This window comes from Microcaecilia unicolor, chromosome 8 (assembly GCF_901765095.1).
Source record: "Microcaecilia unicolor chromosome 8, aMicUni1.1, whole genome shotgun sequence".
NCBI classification, from domain to species: Eukaryota; Metazoa; Chordata; class Amphibia; order Gymnophiona; family Siphonopidae; genus Microcaecilia; species Microcaecilia unicolor.
This window is the reverse complement of record NC_044038.1, coordinates 46960120-46974434: the sequence shown is the minus strand read 5'-3', so window position 1 is coordinate 46974434 and position 14315 is coordinate 46960120. Positions and strand designations below refer to the sequence as shown.

The 14315-nt window shown below is 42.3% G+C and overlaps 1 long non-coding RNA gene across 1 annotated transcript; it reads left to right on the top strand.

The window, feature by feature from the left end:
* The first annotated feature begins 3743 nt into the window (after nt 1-3743).
* Nucleotides 3744-14054, top strand: LOC115475575. The gene is made up of 3 exons (XR_003943066.1): nt 3744-3754; nt 13864-13869; nt 13939-14054. It is a non-coding gene; the product is annotated as an uncharacterized LOC115475575 (long non-coding RNA).
* Nucleotides 14055-14315: the final 261 nt, after the last annotated feature.

Sequence of the window (14315 nt, the reverse complement as noted above, 5' to 3'; positions counted from 1 at the left end):
AGGTGTTCTGGGAGTGAATTCTGTGCCAAATTCTGCCAATATTTTCAGAATTTAAAAAGGATGAACTTCAAATTTCTAGGCAAAACTCCCCATACTACACAGCAAATGTAAATGTGTGCAGGTGGTTTTTCTGGGATGAGTTTCAAAATGAACTTACATGCATTAGTTCAATTCGAAAAACTGTGTAACTTATAACAGACGTCAAATTTAGGTGTACCATTAATTATCTCATAATGATCAAACATTAGCTTGTCTCAGACTCTATTTGTTTGTTTATTAAGATTTAATATCTTTTGAGAAAATTCATCCAAGATTGAATGCAGCAGGTGTAACTACACATAGGCAATTTACAATTACAGTGACAGCATGATCACATTAAAGAGCTCAAATATCAACACACTACACAATTAGAATTGGAAGATACGCTTGCAAATAAGCACATTAAATCATAGAAATAACGATGATGATACAGTATCAGTACAGTATATATCAAAATAACATAGTAAAACATTCATATAGTGGTCCTAATAAAACATTTGTGTAATAGAGTTATAATACTTTTGATGTCATTCAAGTATTTATCTACTGCTTAGACCTAAGTGGTTGACAGTTTCATTTTACAGGTACTGGGTCTGTCCTTAGTGGGCTCACAATCTAAGTAGTACATTGAACTACTGTTGTACCTGAGGTAACGGAGGGTTAAGTGACTTGCTAAGGGTCACACTGAGCTGTAGAGGGAATTGAACCTGGATCCCCAGGATCTCAACCCACTGCCAACCATCAGGCAGCAGTGGGAATTAAACCCAGTTCCACAACCCACTACACTAACCATTAGGCCACTCCTCTACTTTGTAATATGTATTGAAAACAATCTTAGTAGGCAGTGAAAGGGGCAGAGGTGAACCGTGTAGACCAGTGGCGTAGCTACGTGGGCCTGAAGGGGCCCGGGCCCCTGTAGATTTGGCCCTGGCCCCCTGCCGATGATCCCCTTGAACCCCCCCCTCCCGCCACCAACCCTCCCCCGCCATCGCCGCCCACCCCGCCGCCGCATCCGATACCTTGTTTGCTGGCCGGGCCAGCCGAAGAGAGTCTTTTCAGCACTGAAGTAGCGCCTTCGTTCAAGGAACTTCCTGGTTATGATCAGCTGTTTCTGTTTCAGTCCTTGAGGGCAGCAATCCAGTCGGGTTTTCAGGATTACCCCAATGAATATGCATGAGATCTCTTTGCATGCACAGCCTCCATTGTATGCAAATAGATCTTATGCATATTCATTGGAGAAATCCTGAAAACCCAACTTGGTGAGGGCTGAGTTGGACACCCCTGATGTAAACAGACAAGGTAATAGAAAACAAAGGAGGTGAGATAAATAAACGTGATTAAAATGAAGGGAAAATTTTATGTACTGGGTTGAATAAGGTGTGTTCAGTTAGATTGTATGTAATAAGTTAGTCCTGCTGTGGTGTGTGCAATTGAGCCCAGCCAAGGTGTGCAACTGGCTAATCCATCACCAGAGGGTGGTGGTGAATGGAATTCGCTCAGAGGAGGGAAAGGTAAGTAGTGGAGTGCCTCAGGGATCGGTACTGGGGCCGATTCTGTCCAATATATTTGTGAGTGACATTGCTGAAGAGTTAGAAGGTAAAGTTTGCCTATTTGCGGATGATACTAAGATCTGTAACAGTGTGGACACCCGGGAGGGAGTGGAAAACATGAAAAAGGATCTGAGGAAGCTAGAAGAATGGTCTAAGGTTTGGCAATTAAAATTCACTGCGAAGAAATGCAAAGTGATGCACTTAGGGAATAGAAATCCACAGGAGACGTATGTGTTAGGCGGGGAGATTCTGATAGGTACGGACGGGGAGAGGGATCTTGGGGTGATAGTATCTGAGGATTTGAAGGCGACGAAACAGTGTGACAAGGCAGTGGCCATAGCTAGAAGGTTGTTAGGCTGTATAGAGAGAGGTGTGACCAGCAGAAGAAAGGGGGTGTTGATGCCCCTGTATAAGTCGTTGGTGAGGCCCCACCTGGAGTATTGTGTTCAGTTTTGGAGGCCGTATCTTGCTAAGGATGTAAAAAGAATTGAAGCAGTGCAAAGAAAAGCTACGAGAATGGTATGGGATTTGCGTTACAAGATGTATGAGGAGAGACTTGCTGAACTAAACATGTATACTCTGGAGGAAAGGCGAAACAGGGGTGATATGATACAGACGTTCAAATATTTGAAAGGTATTAATCCGCAAACGAACCTTTTCAGGAGATGCGAAGGCGGTAGAACGAGAGGACATGAAATGAGATTGAAGGGGAGCAGACTCAAGAAAAATGTCAGGAAGTATTTTTTTCACGGAGAGAGTAGTGGATGCTTGGAATGCCCTCCCGCGGGAGGTGGTGGAAATGAAAACGGCAACGGAATTCAAACATGCGTGGGATAAGCATAAAGGAATCCTGTGCAGAAGGAATGGATCCTCAGGAGCTTAGTCGAGATCGGGAGGCGGGGCTGGTGGTTGGGAGGCGGGGATAGTGCTGGGCAGACTTGTACGGTCTGTGCCAGAGCTGGTGGTGGGAGGCGGGACTGTTGGTTGGGCGGCAAGGATAGTGCTGGGCAGACTTATACGGTCTGTGCCAGAGCCGGTGGTGGGAGGCAGGCATAGTGCTGGGCAGACTTATACGGTCTGTGCCCTGAAGAGCATAGGAACAAATCAAAGTAGGGTATATACAAAAAGTAGCACATAAGAGTTGTCTTGTTGGGCAGACTGGATGGACCGTGCAGGTCTTTTTCTGCCGTCATCTACTATGTATATACAAAACGTGCCGAGCCTCACAATGAATAAGTAGTGCATATGCAGCTCAGATAAGTTGGATCCTGTGGGGTCCTTTATTCCATTGTTTGTTTTTGAGTTAAATAAGGTTTTACTAACAGTCAAGACTTTGCTCAGTTTATTCATAGCAATATTTAGCTGTAGTTTTCCTCCTCCAGGTGAACTCTGAGGACACGGTATGTTCAGGGAGAACTTATATATTGAGTTCTGCATTGAGTCTGCCATGAGTGGGAAAGTGCGGGGTACAAATGTAACAAAAATAAATGATTGATTTTTCACTATAAGGGTTTATGTATTCACTTTATATAAAAAAAAATTAGAAAGAGGGTTGAAATTGGAGGATATGCTATAGTGTGTAGAGCTGTTCAGGTGAGCCGGTGACTCACTGAAACTTTGCTTGGCTGTATGTACAGCCTATACTGAATCCTCTTTCATCCTTCCATAATCATAAGAAAAACAAAAGTAGAACTTTCTCTGTGAACATCCTGTTGAACCATTTGATGTTCACTAGTATATTCAGAGATTGACTCTTTATTACCAGTTTCCATTTTTTGTCTCTCCCTTGGGGATTTTTTGATAGCATAAATAAATAAAAACATATATATGGTGTCGCATTTCCCCCTAAACCCAAGCGCCAAGCCTTGAATAAATAAATAAAACACAAACACACACATTATACTATCTATTCATAGGCCTCTTTTACTAAACCATGCTAGGGATTTCCGTGCGGCAAATGTGACACACATTTGTCATGCCGGTAATCACTAGCATGGTTTAGAAAAATAGGCCCTATGTGGTTTTATTTATTTGAAAGATATAGATAGATATCCTTAATCACTTCAGATCATACCCTCCCCATCTCAGATAGTCTCAAAATACTAGGTGTTACAATTGATCCAACTCAGAATATGGAGGTCTTAGTCAGTACATCACAAATGGATGTCCATCTCACATGTATTTTCGAACAGGCTAACTAATGTGGGAGTAGTTTAGTGAAGCGCATTTGCTGGCGCCTTCCTGGAGCACTAGTGGAGATGGATTATGTTGTCATTGCAGTTTTGTTCTCCTAATGAAGCCATTTTAAGGTGAAACATGGTTACCATGTAGGGAACAAGGAACATTGTGAAGAGTTGGAAGATTTGAGAACTATTGTGACCTTTGTGTGGGGAGAATTTTGTGAATCACACACAGTAGATTTAAAATCTCGGGACACTTGGAGTGTTTGTCTGGATCACGGTGGAGCTGCCTCTGAATGAAGAACACTGACTATTGTATCAGAAGCCATGATTTGAGATCTACATCCCTACATACTTGCAGATAAGTGGAAAATCTGTTTTCCTTTTGAGCTACATTGTGATATCTGCATTTCATTTTAGAAATATTAAGGAGGGTAAGGTGGACTGTTGCAATGATGGTAGATAGTGCATTTGTTTAGGAGTTGCTTCTCCATTGATCAATATGCACTTGTTCTTATTAATTTTATTTAATTGATATTTGTTTTTTGTAATTTTCTTTGGAGTTAAAATGTAATGCCAAGAAGTGCAGAATGATGCACTTGGGGTGCAGAAATACAAAAGAGATGTACCAGTTAGGAGGGGAGAGATTGGTAAGCTTGGTTCAGAAGAGAGACCTTGGGGAGATGGTGCCTGAAGATCTCAAGGTGACGAATTGAGATTGAAAGCGGGCCAATTTAGGAATAATGTCAGGAAGTATTTTTTCACTAAGAGGGTGGTAGATACCTGGAATGCCCTTCCGAAGGAGGTGGTAGACATGAAAACGGTAAAAGAATTCAAAACTGTGTAAGACAAACACAAAAGAATCCTGTTTAGAAGGATTGGATCCGAAGAAGCTTAAGCGGAGATTAGGTAGGAAAGCCAGTCTGGGCAGACTTCTATGGTTTGTGCCCTGATCGAAATTGAATAGATTTGGATGGGCTGGAGTGGAGATATTCAGGGACTTTGACAACAACTTCAGAAATTTTAGAGCAAGGCCAGTGCCGGGCAGACTTCTTCGGTCTATGCCCTAAAAATGGCAACCGGCACAATATGAAACAGATATGGTGGACTGTTGAGTCAGTCATCGAGCACACAGCACTTGTATTTTGATGCATACAGATGATTGGAGGCGGTACATTTAGTCAGCCAAAGGAGGGTCAATAGACACATAGTGTTTTTCTACCGGAGAGCAGTCATCCAGCGTCTACGTGTAAACACGATTACAGCGACCAAGCGGAAGGCATGGCGTCTGTAGGAAGAGGACTATTCAGCTGACAGGACTGAGTTCTGATCCTTTGTGTATGATATAATGTATTAGTACTGCAAAATATATGTAAATTAAGAAACAGCATTAGTATGCAGTTTAAAATGTAAAAACAGTTTGTTTGTTTTCAAATACAGGTGGTGCAAGATGAGTGGAGGAATGAATGTGTGAGGTTTTAACATTAGGTAGCAGTGCTAGAGTGGTTAGTGACCGCACCTTGAGTATTGTGTTCAATTCTGGTCGCCGCATCTCAAGAAAGATATAGTAGAATTGGAAAAGGTGCAGCGAAGGGCGACTAAAATGATAGCGGGGATGGGACGACTTCCCTATGAAGAAAGACTAAGGAGGCTAGGGCTATACAGCTTGGAGAAGAGACGGCTGAGGGGAGACATGATAGAGGTATATAAAATAATGAGTGGAGTGGAACAGGTGGATGTGAAGCGTCTGTTCACACTTTCCAAAAATACTAGGACTAGGGGGCATGCGATGAAACTACAGTGTAGTAAATTTAAAACAAATCAGAGAAAATTTTTCTTCACCCAACGTGTAATTAAACTCTGGAATTCGTTGCCGGAGAAAGTGGTGAAGGCAGTTAGCTTAGCAGAGTTTAAAAAGGGGTTGGACGGTTTCCTAAAGGACAAGTCCATAAACCGCTACTAAACGGACTTGGAAAACTCCAAAATTCCAGGAATAACATGTATAGAATGTTTGTACGTTTGGGAAGCTTGCCAGGTGCCCTTGGCCTGGATTGGCTGCTGTCGTGGACAGGATGCTGGGCTCGATGGACCCTTGGTCTTTTCCCAGTATGGCATTACTTATGTACTTATGTACTTATGATATGAAAACTACTGGAGTCTTTGTATAAAGGATTAATCAAGATCAGGTGTACATATGATGTATTACTTCATATTATATGTAATGAGTTTATCTTATTGGGCAGACTGGATGAACCATACAGGTTTCTATCTGCTGTTATCTACTATGTTACTATCAGGCTCATTTTCGAAAGAGAAGGACGCCCATCTTTCGACACAAATCGGAAGATGGGCATCCTTCTCATAGGGTCGCCCAAATCAGAATAATTGAAAGCCGATTTTGGGTGTCCCCAACTGCTTTCTGTCGCAGGGACAACCAAAGTTCACGGGGGCGTGTCGGAGGCATGTCTAACACATGGACGTCCTCGGCCTATAATGGAAAAAAAAGGGCGTCCATAATGAGCACTTGGACGACTTTACCTGGTCCTGTTTTCCTAACGACCAAGGCACAAAAAGATGCCTGAACTGACCAGATGACCACTGGAGAGAATCGGGGATCACCTCCCCTTACTCCCCCAGTGGTCACTATCCCCCTCCCACCCCAAAAAAATCTTAATATTTTTTGCCAGCCTCTATGCCAGCCCAAATGTCATACTCAGGTCCATCACAGCAGTATGCAGGTCCCTGGAGCAGTTTTAGTGGGTGCAGTGCACTTGGGTGACTTTACTTGGTCCTTTTTTTGTTATGACCAAGCCGAGAAAAGGTGCCTGGACTGACCAGATGACCACAGGTCCCTGGAGCAGTTTTAGTGGGTGCAGTGCACTTCAGGCAGGTGGACCCAGGCCCATCCCCCCACATGTTACACTTGTGGTGGTAAATGTGAGCCCTTCAAAACCCACCACAAACCCACTGTATCCACATATAGGTGCCCCCTTCACCTGTAAGGGCTATGGTAGTGGTGAACAGTTGTGGGTAGTGGGTTTGGGGGGCTCAGCACACAAGGTAAGGAAGCTATGTACCTGGGAGCAATTATGAAGTGCACTGCAGTGCCCCCTAGGGTGCCCAGTTGGTGTCCTGGCATATCAGGGGGACCAGTGCACTACGAATGCTGGCTCCTTCCATGACCAAATGGCTTGCATTTGGTCGTTTCTGAGATGTGCGTCCTTGGTTTCCATTATCGCCGAAAATCAGAAACGACCAAGCCTAGGGACAACCATCTCTAGGGACGACCTAAATTTCAAGATTTGGGTGTCCCCGACGGTATTATCAAAAGGAAAGATTGACGCCCATCTTGTTTCGATAATACGGGTTTTCCCCGCCTCTTCACTGGGACATTTTGCGAGGACGTCCTCAGCAAAACTTGGGCGTCCCTTTCAATTATGCCCCTCTATGTAATTTAACTGACATTGATCAGTGTTTAAAAAAATGCTGACTGCTGCCAACTTAATATTGATGGGATAATATCCATGTATGAATGTGTTTTCAAAAAAATAAATATCAAAAAATGGAGAAATACCATATAATAAATAATACATTGAGGTCCCTGTTTACTAAGCTGTGCTGTAGGTGCGCTAGCGTTTTTAGTGCGCGCTAATACTAGAGACACCCATATATTCCTATGGGTGGCTCTAGCATTAGCACTGCTAAATTTTAGCACACGCTAAAAACGCTAGCACACCTTAGTAAACAGGGCCCCAAAACTTTTAAAATGCAAGTGATGGCGCTCAGAATTTTACATTTGTTTCAGCTAACTGCAGAAAACTGAGAATTCAATCATTGCACCGATAGGATAATAGCAACTGTCCTTCCTTTTGATTCAATAGTTAATAATAATACATTTGAACTACTTAATTATGTAGTATTATGAATTTATTATGTGGTATTTCTCCCTTTTTTTATATTTATTTATAATATACAGTGGTGGAAATAAGTATTTGATCCCTTGCTGATTTTGTAAGTGTGCCCACTGACAAAGACATGAGCAGCCCATAATTGAAGGGTAGGTTATTGGTAACAGTGAGAGATAGCACATCACAAATTAAATCCGGAAAATCACATTGTGGAAAGTATATGAATTTATTTGCATTCTGCAGAGGGAAATAAGTATTTGATCCCCCACCAACCAGTAAGAGATCTGGCCCCTACAGACCAGGTAGATGCTCCAAATCAACTCGTTACCTGCATGACAGACAGCTGTCGGCAATGGTCACCTGTATGAAAGACACCTGTCCACAGACTCAGTGAATCAGTCAGACTCTAACTTCTACAAAATGGCCAAGAGCAAGGAGCTGTCTAAGGATGTCAGGGACAAGATCATACACCTGCACAAGGCTGGAATGGGCTACAAAACCATCAGTAAGACGCTGGGCGAGAAGGAGACAACTGTTGGTGCCATAGTAAGAAAATGGAAGAAGTACAAAATGACTGTCAATCGACAAAGATCTGGGGCTCCACGCAAAATCTCACCTCGTGGGGTATCCTTGATCATGAGGAAGGTTAGAAATCAGCCTACAACTACAAGGGGGGAACTTGTCAATGATCTCAAGGCAGCTGGGACCACTGTCACCACGAAAACCATTGGTAACACATTACGACATAACGGATTGCAATCCTGCAGTGCCCGCAAGGTCCCCCTGCTCCGGAAGGCACATGTGACGGCCCGTCTGAAGTTTGCCAGTGAACACCTGGATGATGCCGAGAGTGATTGGGAGAAGGTGCTGTGGTCAGATGAGACAAAAATTGAGCTCTTTGGCATGAACTCAACTCGCCGTGTTTGGAGGAAGAGAAATGCTGCCTATGACCCAAAGAGCACCGTCCCCACTGTCAAGCATGGAGGTGGAAATGTTATGTTTTGGGGGTGTTTCTCTGCTAAGGGCACAGGACTACTTCACCGCATCAATGGGAGAATGGATGGGGCCATGTACCGTACAATTCTGAGTGACAACCTCCTTCCCTCCGCCAGGGCCTTAAAAATGGGTCGTGGCTGGGTCTTCCAGCACGACAATGACCCAAAACATACAGCCAAGGCAACAAAGGAGTGGCTCAGGAAGAAGCACATTAGGGTCATGGAGTGGCCTAGCCAGTCACCAGACCTTAATCCCATTGAAAACTTATGGAGGGAGCTGAAGCTGCGAGTTGCCAAGCGACAGCCCAGAACTCTTAATGATTTAGAGATGATCTGCAAAGAGGAGTGGACCAAAATTCCTCCTGACGTGTGCAAACCTCATCATCAACTACAGAAGACGTCTGACCGCTGTGCTTGCCAACAAGGGTTTTGCCACCAAGTATTAGGTCTTGTTTGCCAGAGGGATTAAATACTTATTTCCCTCTGCAGAATGCAAATAAATTCATATACTTTCCACAATGTGATTTTCCGGATTTAATTTGTGATGTGCTATCTCTCACTGTTACCAATAACCTACCCTTCAATTATGGGCTGCTCATGTCTTTGTCAGTGGGCACACTTACAAAATCAGCAAGGGATCAAATACTTATTTCCACCACTGTATATAGGACACCATCACTTGCATTTTTAAAAGTTTTGATGTATAATTTATATAATATTTAAAATTATAAAATTAATTTTAAATATTTAAACGTATATATATGTTGTCTACTTTTATATTGTTTTTATAATTTATGTATTCAAAATTTGATTATAGACTCCTGATGCAGGCCTAACGGCCGAAACACGACGTTGTGTCGAGTCTTTATACCTCAATAAACATCTTTATTATTATATATCCTTTCAGTCTTTGGAATCCTTGGTCGTCCTCCCACTTTTATTTCATTTCTTGTTGTTGTCCATGGGGCGTCTAGAGTTCTCCGCCTTCTGGCGGATATTTTTTCTTTATGTGGTATTTCTACATTTTTTTTACATTTATTTATAATATATAGGGACTACCAGAAAGGACAAGACAATTTGAAAATCTGCTTGGTTCTCCAAAGAGCTATGTCATTTAAACAGAACTGTAGACACCTTAAAAAGCAATGGAGAAAAATTAAAACCACTGATGATCGAGCCAAATGGAAACTTGCCTTTCATCACTATAAACTAAAAGTAGCTGACGCCAAACAAAAATGTTACAGCAGCTTAGTAGACCAGGACAACTCTGACAATAAAAAACTATTCACCCTAGTTAGAAGTCTAACCTTCACCAACTCTGCAGACAAAATGCCTCAAGCTTGCCCCTCCACTCAAGAATTAGCAAACTATTGTGAGAACAAAATCATCCAAATTAGACCAAGCTAAATGCAACCCAACAGAGGAAAACATAAAAGTTTCCAAATTGGGAGCCTGTTCTGGCCTAGACTCAATTCAGGGGACTAAAGCAAAAGATTTTCAACCGCTATCATTTGAAGAAGCAAAATCACTGCTACTGAAATGCTCTCACTCGCACTGCTTCCTGGATCATTGCCTGGAATTCCTGTTCCAATCCATTCCACCACAGGTGTTTCGATGGCTAACAGACTGCCTTAATGAGTTACTAGAATCAGGCTCTCTCCCATTAGACATGTGCAAAGTCATTCTTACACCACTGTTGAAGGGCCCAGGGTTAGATAAAACCTCAACAGCAAGTTATCGCCTAGTGGCGAACATACCCCACTTTACGAAAATGCTGGAATCCTACGTAAGCAAACAATTTTCAAAATATCTAGACACATTTTCCACTTTGCACCAGTCCCAATTTGGATTCAGAATTGTACACAGTACTGAAACCTTGCTCCTACTCCTAACAACATTTGTTAAACAATATCTATGCAAGGGAATCATGTCCTACTACTTCAGGTTAACATTTTGGTGGCGTTCGATGCAGTGGACAATGCAATGTTACTTGAAAGACTGAATCAGATAGGAATAACAGGATCAGTCTTCAAATGGTTCAGTTAACTTCCTTTCAACCCGATGCTACTCTGTAAAACACAAAAACATCTCTCCAACTATTAGATCCCAAAATGTGGTGTCCACCAAGGATTCCCACTCTCCCCTATTTTGTTTAATTTCTTTATGTCTTCCCTCAGCTCAATAAACCTGGGATTAGGAGAGCTACTACTATCATATGCTGATGATATCATGCTCCTACTACTACCACTGACATCTTCACAACAAGACCCAAACCATTCCATAACAATCGAGATGAATACTATCCAAACCTGAGCTCTGGAAAACAAACTGAAACTGAATGCACAAAAGACTAAGATCCTATGGTTCCGGAATCAAGGAATTGAGGTCCAAAACTCATTAACACTATCCAACGACAGAATCTTCTCAGTTGAATCAGAAGCCAGAATGCTTGGGATTATTCTAGACTCATTACTATCATTCTCATCCCATAACAACCAACTATGGAAGAAAACAATGTTTAAAATGAGACAACTGTATTTAATCAGATCATTCTTTGATCAAAAATCCTCTGTGCTTTTGGTCTAAATTCTGTTCCTACCTCACCTGGACTTCTGTAATGCCCTATTCTTTGGCATCAAGACCCAATATAAAAAAAAAAACCTACAGATCATACAGAACACAGTGGCAAGATTAATTTTCAAACTGAACAGATACACGAGCGTCTCATCATATCTTACCAAATTACACTGGCTACCTACAGCTGAAAGAATTAGGTTTAAAGTTGCCTACCTAGTCTACCAGATTCTACAAGGTGCTACCTCTGAATTGTTGATTAATATCTCATCTGTTCACATCATTGATTCCAACAGACTGAAAGAACAATTGATCTTAGCCCCACCGTTCTATAAGGCAATCCGATTTCAGAAGATTTTAACTCTCTCTTCCCTGTATCAGGAACCTCTCTTTGGAACTCACTCCCTCAAAAAATTGGATCAGAGATTAACTACCTCAGCTTCCAGAAGAGGCTAAAAACTTTCCTGTTTCCACAACAAACATAATTTCGTTAAATCCCTAGATGGACTATAGCTCAAACAAAATACTAACCACTCTCACCCCCTCTAATGTTATTTAACATTATATCTAACTGTCAAGATTGTATTCACACAACGTCCCACCTATAAAATTGTACCATCTTTGTTTCAACAATGATGTAAACCACACTGAACCCTTAATAGTGGATATTAGCGGTATATATGACCTGAATTGAATTAAAACACAATTTTTCAAGTCCATAGTATTTTTAAGCGGGGGTACAGATGTACATGTACAACATTTGTTAGTAACCCAATGCCAACAACCTATAGCAATCTCTGTCAGGGTACCTGCTAGAGGCAAACAGTTTAATAAATTTACTATGGACCACAGCAGTGACTCTTTTTCACATAAGGACTCAGTTCTATGATTCACTGTTATAATCACAGGTCCAATTATTCACTTTTATCTAAAAGCATATCTATATATATATAAAAGGCACCACTGAAGCCTCCAGCCAGAAGTGTGAAGCTCCAGAGATATCCGGTTTCCCCATGAGTGAAGGAAAATCAGAGGGGGGAGGGGTGGAGAGAGATGCCCTCACTCTCTCTGTAACACAAACACATAACAGCAGGAAACTTAACACTGAAGGACTGAACTCAGAGGGGGAGGGGGCAGGGACACACACACTCCCACATGCACACTCTGAAGAAAACCTTGCTAGCCCCCGTTTCATTTGCATCAGAAACGGGGCTTTTTTACTAGTTTTATTTATATTTTGGAAATGGGACTACCACCTTTCTGAGGTTTTTGCAACTACATTCAAAGCGGTTTACATATATTCAGGTACTTATTTTGTACCAGGGGCAATGGAGGGTTAAGTGACTTGCCCAGAGTCACAAGGAGCTGCAGTGGGAATTGAACTCAGTTCCCCAGGATCAAAGTCCACTGCACTAACCACTAGACTACTCCTCCACTAGCAACATTCCATGTAAAAGCCTGCCCTTGCAGATCAGCAATGCGACCGTGCAGGCTTCTGTTTCTGTGAGTTTGACGTCCTGCAGGACGTCAGACTCACATAAACAGAAGCCTGCGCACGCGGCCATGTTGCTGATCTGCAAGGGCAGGCTTCTACATGGAATGTTGCTAGTGGAATAGCAACATTCCATTTAGAATCTCCAATGGAAGCAACAGAATCTCAACATTCCATTTAGAACCTCAAATAGGGAAAGGGAAATGGGACTTGATATACTGGCTTTCTGAGGTTTTTGCAACTACATTCAAAGTGGTTTACATATATTCAGGTACTTATTTTGTACCAGGGGCAATGGAGGGTTAAGTGGCTTGCCCAGAGTCACAAGGAGCTGCAGTGGGAATTGAACTCAGTTCCCCAGGATCAAAGTCCACTGCACTAACCACTAGGCTACTCAGTGTGTTCTTTTAGCAAAAAAGGTGCCGGTACTCAAATGCTAGGCCACCCTTCAGGATTGGTGTGATCACTAAGAGACCCACCCCATAATAGCCAGGCCCCCTGCAACCAGTCACAGAATCTGTAACAAGACAGAATTGGTGTGTAGAGCCTGAGCTCAATCATTAAAACTTGGGGTCCATGGAACAATTTTAACAGACAATGGAAAAGGTGCCGGTACTCAGTACCCCCTCAAAAAAAGCCCTGAGGCTACTCCTAATCATCTACTTACTAATCATCTCTCGTTTATTCAGCTATAATCACGCTGAAACATTTAAGACTTAGGGGGTCTTTTACTATAGGTTAATTTGAGTTATCTGCAGCAGGGTCCATAAGAATAAAATGGCACAATGCTAACCTTTATTAAAAGACCCCCCCCTTAGCTTTTATATGCTATGAACCGGTAACAGGACCCTTGCTAACATGGCCCATGTTTCGCCACTGCTGCATCAGGGCTCAATTCTAGCATTCACCATAGCTCATTATCGTGTATAAAATATATTTATAAAGTCTCCAAAGGGGCACTTATTTGGAGCCTATACTATGAAGGAAAGTATGCGTGTACATGATACCTCATTTTAGGTGACACCTTATAGAATTATATCTCCAAAATGCCTGAGGTACAATGAGAGAAAATTCTAAGGGGTCCTTTCACAAAGGCGTGCTGAAAAATGGCTTGCGGTAGTGTAGGTGCAGGTTTTGGGCAAGTACTGATCCATCTTTCAGGGCGCCTGTGAAAAAGGCCTTTTTTAAAATGTTTGCCAGCAAAATGAAAATTGCTGCGTGTCCATTTTTTGTCTGAGACCTTTCCCCCAGTCATTGAACTAGCGGTAAAAACTCACGTGGCAACCGGGCGGTAATGACCTACGTGCGCCAAATGCCACTTGGCACGCGTCCGCTACGCGCGCCCGAAAATAAAAAATATTTTTCAGACGTGTGTATTGAACATGCACCAAAAATGAAATTACCATAAGAACCATGCTGTAGTCGTGCGGTAACTCCATTTTGGCACGTGTTGGGTGCGTGTAGAAGCTTATGCGGCTTAGTAAAAGGACCCCTAAGATTGCTATACAAGAGCTATTTCGATATAAAAGGAATAGCTTTTGAGATACACCGATGTGCATTTACTACTACAGTAGGTA